Raw genomic sequence first — 8,420 nt, 5'->3', positions numbered from 1 at the left:
GATACATTTTACAATGTTATGCCATGGTATATGATAAAAAGGCCATATCAATCCTCGACCCCCCATCTGGCCTTCGGCCCTCGAGCTGATATGAGGGTTGGGGTTTGATATGAAAACTGCAATATTATAACCTCTAAATATCACAGTGAGTTAAATCAAAAACTGTATAATCTGAATATGTCATATCTGTCTTGGTTGATCAATCTTTGTTTGTATTTTTTTAGTTAATTGGTGTAGTTAATCGAAATTGGTGTTCAAGAAGAGGACATATATTTGCGATTTGCAATAATTGAACTTTAGGTTTTGTATATCTACCTTAGCCCAATGTCATTGGTAATGTTGAATATCATACTGAGTTCGAGGAACACGTTCAAACCTATTAATCTGAATCTATCATATCTATCCATATCTTTCAATGATGGGACTTCTTTTTCTCCATATCATTTACCTAGAGCACAGTTTGACGAACAGCGTTTGTCGCATGCGGCATTCCAACCTGTAAAGTCCACAGCGAAGAACTGTTCTCAACTGTCAAGGCGTCATGGAAGAAATCAAGAGGAATTGACAATGGCAAGTTTACTGACATCAAGACTTATAGTTAATCCGTTTATGAAGGTGTGTATTTGTGTTTAATTCAGTTCTGTACTTTGGCCGTACGTATTATATTCTCAGCATTTCGTTAAAATTACCCTTTTCATGATCAGGGTTATGTTTGCTTAGAATAATGATAATTGGGCCCTATTATCGCCCATCAACATAACGACAAAATACGAATATGTAAACAACATATGTGTGGACGTTCTTTTCTGATTACGTGTAATTACACACAGGGAACTTGTGTACTGAACTACACTAGGTGATGTAGGCAATACTGGATTTTCTGCTCCGGTCGATGATTTTGACAAAGGACACGCTTAAGAACAAAATGACTACTGTGAAACACATAGTCGAATGACATAGATACATATATGCCAAATTCCACATGTCACGGTGACATCGTGGTAAGTATACAGAATCTACATCTCCCCAGTAGTGGGGCGATGGGGTAGCCTCGTAGTTAAAGCGATCGCTCATCACGCTGCAGGCCCGGGTTCGATTCACAGCAAGCTTGAGGGTACAATGTGTGAAGCCCATTTCTGGTGTCCCCTGCCGTGATATTGCTGAAATATTGCTCAAAGCGGCGTTAAACCTCAATCCCTGCTGGTTACTGACAGAGCAAAAAGAGTCAAGTAGAGTGCATGCGGGTTGCAGTGTCTCTCGGGTAATATGAAGAATAACCAACTCGGAACTCACACCAAATGTCCTATTATGCTACATGCCACACATAGCAACGTCACTTCATATCAAGAATAGTTGCAAATAGTTAAATATGATGTCATGCATTGTGATAGTGGTCAGACACAGTTTTATGTAGCGTCGTTCCGAGATATTTTTACTGAGCTTATATATCCATGTGATACACGGAAACCTATATTTTTCTACATTTCACAAAAAGAAACGTGTGCCGTAGGATAATCTCTAACTCATTTGTAAATGCCTATAAATATTCTCATGTGAAACACTGATAATGATGTTAAAGGAGGTGGTCGGGTAGCCTTGTGGTTGAAGCGTTCGCTCGTCACGCCGAAGACCCGGGTTCGATTCCCGCTATGGGTACAATGTGTGAAATCCATTTCTGGTGTCCCCCGCTATGATATTGCTGGAATATTGCTAAAAGCGGCTTAAAACCATACTCACTCACTCACTCTTAAATTTAAAGAATCAATCTAGCAGTACTGTAAAGATATATTAAGAAATATCAGCATTGCGTATTTAGCGACAAAAGCCTTTACAGAATCAAAAGAAATCTCTGCTTAAAGGCAAAGTCTGTTGTACGATTCCGACTATATCATGAGCAGGTGTCTATGAATCACCATCACTTAGTGATGATACGAAGTGTACACGTAAGGTAAGACCATCCAGGTCCACCAGTGGCACCCGTAACAAACACATGCAAAAGTAATTCAAGAGTTCACCTGCACAAACGCGGGAACATAAAGAAAAGTTAAAACAAGGAATTACATCGCCATCATTTTCTTCAGGTGTCCTTCCACATCGGACATAAAAAATAGTAGAGTTGAATTTAAGATACAATATGGTTCGAGCCTTTCAGGTGAGCAAGGAAGGATGGGATGCACACAATGGTCGCTGAGATCTGTACGGGAGGAATGATCACGAACTCTTTATTCTTTCACTATGGACGTCGGGTCCTGGAGACCATCCCCTCTGATGATGTTTTACGCGTTTATTCACCGTCTAGTCATTTCCCTTCAGAGATAACAACTGGGTCATTCCTTCTGATAGTGTAAGGTTTTGACCTGATATTAGTTCACACGTCATGTTTGAATCTTGGGATGCATCTAGATACACCATGACCCAGAATGTTCTTTCACACACAGTGTCAGTCACAGACTGAATCACTGTAGTGTTGCCAATGTCAACAACATAAATCTTACTGCTCCTACCGCCCAGTAGAGTGTCGATGTAAGGCACCTGCCTTACCAATTTGATTGCAAACAATAGGTATATCAGAGAGGAGTTTGCCATCAAACCTCACCCAGAGACAAAGCTGGTGCTTATGCTTTGGACATCCTATGATACGTACACTCAGTCCAGTTGATTGGTTCCAGCAAGTATCTGCGGGGTTGGCAATCATTGCTGTCTCAAACACCATGCTTCTTTTCTCAGTGACCCTTTTTTCAAAGCGAAGCTGACTTTCACCAGAAACATCTCTCGTCTTCCACCTCTGATAACCAAAGGTCTTGATGTCAACAGACGTCTCCACGACCTTTTTCGACATTCTATGTCTTTGGGCGGAGTCTTGGGCTTTGCATTTGTTACCAAAGTATCAGATACAGTGATGTCGTCACTCGCTGTACTGCAGTCCCATTCAAGGTGCGGACCTAGGGAGGAAACAAGAGACGAACTAATAACACAAACCACATTCATTGTAAGTCTCATTCACAAATACACATTATTGAATCAGTATAACATAACACCCATTCAAGTTGACAGCCGCCTCATAACTGAGAATGTTTTTATTAAAATGATACAAGTATTTTCCACCTCCCATGTATTATTCCTTCAAGTAAAAAAAGTGACATTTCATTTCAGCGAAATATATAGTACAAGACAAAGCAAATCATATGAACAGTTATATGGGTTTTTTTTAATGTCCTTCATCTATCCATCGAACTTCCACGACTATCTGTAGCTTGGGATTTTTTGTCTGTTTGTTATTTAACGCCGCCAGTTATATGAAGGCGGTCTGTAAATATTCGCGTTTGGACCAGCATCGATCTGCGCAATTGGGATATTATGACAAACAGAAAACAAGTCAGCGAGCCTGACTACCCGATCTCGTTAGTCGCCTCTTACGGCAAGCATCTGGTGCTTGTGAAACCGATGAGGATGCGTATGATGTAGACAAACAAAGAGTCATAGTCAAGGTTCAATTTTGATTCAAACCAATCATCTACAAACTTTGGCATAACCGTCTACGGAAATCCGCACAGGAGCCTTACATCACAGGTCAAGCGGTGCCCCTTATGTTGATGGGCACATGAGTAAGATAAGTTGGAGCTTAAACACATGACATCTCACATGAAATGGCTTCATCTCCACTGGAAATCGTCTTGTCCACATCAGTGACTTAAACAGATTACAATGTAACTAAGAAATGAAATAGACCAACTGTCGAACTAAAGATTATGATATACCTTTATCTATTTAAAACTAAATGTTAGTTTCACTACAACATACCCAAACACACTATAATAATGAATATATCCAACCGTTTACATTTAGTTATAAACTTAAGTCATTATAAGCAGACGTGGGACAGTAGTCATCACAAACTGTCGAACCACAGCTACCTCATGTCGACAATAACATTTTATAGATATTTTTACATACATGTACATAATAAAAATTATTTTACCCTTTTGAAATTCTGCAGGTGTCAGTGTGATGGCAATGTATCTGTCAGCCCCTGGTACATATCCCGGCCTCTGTGTTGGGAAGTACGTGACTGACCTTATCAGTCCTGCTCCCTGGATTGCGGAGGAAAGGTGGGTCATGTTGGCAGGTACAAAGCCTACGCCTGTCCTCGTATATTGTTTCTCAATGTGAGACTCCTGCAACATCCTTTTGAAAGAAGAAGCCGATGATGTCGTAACTTGTAGATCTTCTGTCTGGTCAGCTCTACTCCTCATCTGCTGTGTGGTTGTCCAAAGAAGACGTTACCTTGTTTAGCAGTTGTTTAGTTGACTCTACGGCCTCGTTAGTGAGTTTAAAACCATTGCTAAAAAAGCCTTCAATGTCTGACAAGGATCCGTCTTCTGTCCTGAAGTTCTATTATCTTTGGTCAGTGCTATGTTTGGCAGGTTACATGGCAAAGTCAATAACATGCTCGCGTTCTCATAGCCTCATATGTTTGTAGGTTTGTGTGTGGCTTAAAACTAACACAAATATATATGTGTATTTATTATTTATAGTTATATATATTTGTATGCCAATATATTTGTGCTTTTAAATATTTATATATTCCGTCTTTACACTATATTGCTACCTTATAGTAAAGAACGATGTGTGTTGACATTGCTTCATATAGAAGAATGCAGTGCTGTCAAGCCCGTGGGGTATTAATGATGTGTGGCAATAGAAAGGTAACACAATTCACAAGCACGAACAGTTTAACATCGGTTTTGAAGAAGCATTTTACACATATCCAATTAAGGGAGGCTTAAATATACTTATACCAGTAGACTTCATATATCCTGTATAACAATGCCCTTTCCTTTCAAAAACAATGATCAGTTTCTGCATTGATTCTAAAACATCTAGTTCCCGGTTATGTTTGGTCACTTGCAGTCTATGCGGCTCGTAAGAGGTGAGAAAGTGGATCTGGTGGTCAGGCTGGAAGACTTGGTTGATTTGGCGTCATCATACCTCAGCATAGATCGCTGTTCATAATATTATCAATCACTGGATATACTTGGCCAGATTCGATTATATACAAGCCGCCGATTTATAGCTGGATTATTGCAGAGTGTGTTATTAAACAAGAAACTTCTATCCTTGGTTATTGCAACAGGTACTCACTGTACTCACTGTACAAACTGTACTCACTTAATACAAACGTCTCTTGAAGCTGTTTCTGTTGTAATTATTCGTGGGGCGTATACTGACCTACAGCCCTGCATATGTGTCACACACACGAGAACTGACAAGTTTTGACAATGCTCACATAGATCTAGACGGCCGGGTTATTACAACAGGGTTTGATGTTATCGTTGTTGGTTATCTCAATGACCGCGTTTCTGTTTTAGTTAGTGAGTGCGTTACACAACATCATTTCGTAAACATTTCAGCCGTATAGCCACAGGAATAATATTTGCAATCATAAAAAAGGTATATACAATAAAACAGTAAAAAACAGATTCAATATAAAATATTCTCTTTCAGATGTGTGAAGTTAGGTTCCCACATTCATTCAAAACGTTTGATGTATTATCATGGAAATGCGATATTTGACCTCAGCGACTTCATGCATGAAGCAATTCCTTGAACTTTACTTGATTGTTTTCTCCGCGTGCAAAGACGTCAGTTCCTCGACTTTGTCACTGGTAGCATATTTAGATATGTACTTATCTTCTTGTTAACAATAGTTTGGCTAAAGTTGAAAATATCAGTTTGAGTTTAACTGTCACAGACAGCATACCTTAGAATTATTTAGCTTGTCATAATCTAAAAGAACTAAACCTAAAGTAATAATAGCGCTACAAAGCGTAGTACGTAGTACCCGTAGTATTATCAGTGTATTACACCTTTAAGCACATTTATTGTTTACAGTAAATCAGATACAACTGGCACCGGTTTAAAAGTCGTACATTTGCACTGTCACACCTCCTTCAAGCATCATATTTATCGCATCTGTGGCCTAGTGGATAGTGCGTCTGCCAACATAGCGGAAAGTTGGTGGCTCGATCCCCGGTTGCGACATACCAAAATACTCTAAAAGAAGGTAACCTGTTGCCCTTCCTGGAGATCGGCATTAGCAACATAAATTCTACCTAACTTAATAATTTGAAACAGTCACAAATTCACAAAATAGATTACAGCAGTCACCTTTCACAAGGCTGCTACCAGCAAGTGAGTATAGGTTGTTTTGATGATTGAATTAGTAATGCTCCTTCTGTGTCATGGGGGCCTGTCAATAATCGTGTCTAGATCAGGCTTACCGATGGTTGAAAGCAACATGCATGCCCAGTGACATACAATCAACCTAGTCACAGAGCCTGACTATCTGATCCGTAGTTTGGTTGCCTCTTTCAGCACGCATGGGGTTGTCAGGACGTTTCTAGATCCACAAGGTAAATAAATAAAAAAAAGTGCAAGTTTACAAATACATTTTGATAGTTTTATTAATATTCAAATCAAAGAAGGCACAAATATTAAATTACACATACTTTGCATTTGTTAAGTGATATATTTAGACATGTAAATAATATAGGTTTGTATTATGTTACGTGTTGACGTCCAAACTGAAACAAGTGGACCCATAAATCCATGTATAAAAATATTTAGTGTGAAACCCAACAAACGGCAAAAAAATGCTATACAATCAACAACTGTCAAATAGAATTAACTAAGTTTACAATTCGGTACAAAATTACTGCAAAGTGGCAGTACAAAATCTAATGTCAGTATAATATACACAAGTATATATGAAAGCAATAAAGTCATTGACATTAATATTTACCTTGAAGCAACAGCGGTCAATCTTCAAAAATAGGCCTAGTCTGGATGCAGGGTGGAAACAATGATCTTCACACGATTATTTTTCACCAGCCTTGACTGTTGACATTTCAGCAGTTGCACTCAGTGACCACTCAATGGAATGTTTGAAGCGTGCGTACGCATAGCTGCCTTGTCTGATGGGCACACATATTTATACAGGACACTAGTTCATGGTGAATGTAGCGTTTCCTCACGAAAGATACAGAACTTCTGTGTAAAAGTCACAACTGTCACATCCAAAAAGTAGCGTCGAATGCCGTGAAATCTTGAAACTGACAGGTACAAATCACTTGTGTCATAAAATCCCTAACAAGCGGTTTCATTGGCAATCACATTGAACCAGCAGGCTCATTCCCAGTAAATCAACTGGTTAATGTGGAACCACATCATAAATCGGGTTGTCTTCATTGGTTCGTGTAAAGCGCTCGGTTACAAATTCAAATAACAGGTATCTCCTCTACAGTGGGACTACATTAAATTTCAAAACAGGGTAAGTTTATATACGATGTTTATCTAACAAATTCAAGCAATTCTGAAGCCCCATTCATAACATGGCAACATAACCTGCATGTTGCACTTCACTATTTCATTCATATATAATACTAACATTGTGAATTGCTGTATCCACTTGCACAACTTATGAACAAAAAATGAACACTTCTTAACCTCTTAATATAAAATAAGGTGCAATCCCTACACAGAGTATCACACACACATCATGTACAGCAGCATTAACGTTAGTAGTGTTCGACTACACAGCAAGTAAACAACATTGATACTAATGAGGCTCTTGGGTTCTATTTTCTGCAAGAAATATAAATACCAATGTCTTAAGGAAGCAAGGCAGAACCGTTATACATTGTACACAGCAGAAACATAAATTATTACTGCTGATACTGATTAATCACTGTGGAAAGAACTTTGGATAATAATTCCACAGATAATAACATTACCACAAATTTTACCAGATGATTTCTTTCATGTGATATTATACAAGAGGTGAAGCAGTCACGTAAAGAATATCTTTCAAAAAGGTTTATTTGAAGACGACTTCCTCCCCCATCCCCATTCCGAGCCCCAATCCCCCAATCCCCAAACCACCCAACTCAGCCTCACCCCTCTTAACCAACCTCACCCCATCCTATCTTGAAGCAACAGCGGTCAATCTTCCAAAATAGGCCTAGCCTGGATTTCCAGGGTGGAAACAATAATCATCACACGGATTATTTTTCACCAGCCTTGACTGTTGACATCCTACACAACCTCACCCCATCCTACCTTGAAGCAACGGTAGAAACATAAATTACCAAACCTCACCCTATCCTACATAACCACACAGATAGGAAACACACGTTCATATTTTACGAGTTAGTTAATGTACTAGGTCAAGTTAGCCATCATTATTGTGTCGTCAAAGTAGTTTGGGTTGGAGTGTGTAAGGTTTAACGTTCCTTTGAGCAGTAGCTCAGTTAAAAAAGAGCGCGTCAGCTTAATGCTGAAATCACGGAAATATTGCTCATAAACCAAGAACCTTAATCTAAGTATGAAATTCGAAAGCACGGCCACCCGGCTATGCCCCG

This window comes from Haliotis rufescens, unplaced genomic scaffold (genome assembly GCF_023055435.1).
Source record: "Haliotis rufescens isolate VD_foot unplaced genomic scaffold, xgHalRufe1.0.p SCAF_15, whole genome shotgun sequence".
NCBI lineage: Eukaryota > Metazoa > Mollusca > Gastropoda > Lepetellida > Haliotidae > Haliotis > Haliotis rufescens.
The sequence above is the reverse complement of the archived record's forward strand: the minus strand, read 5'-3'. Positions refer to the sequence as shown.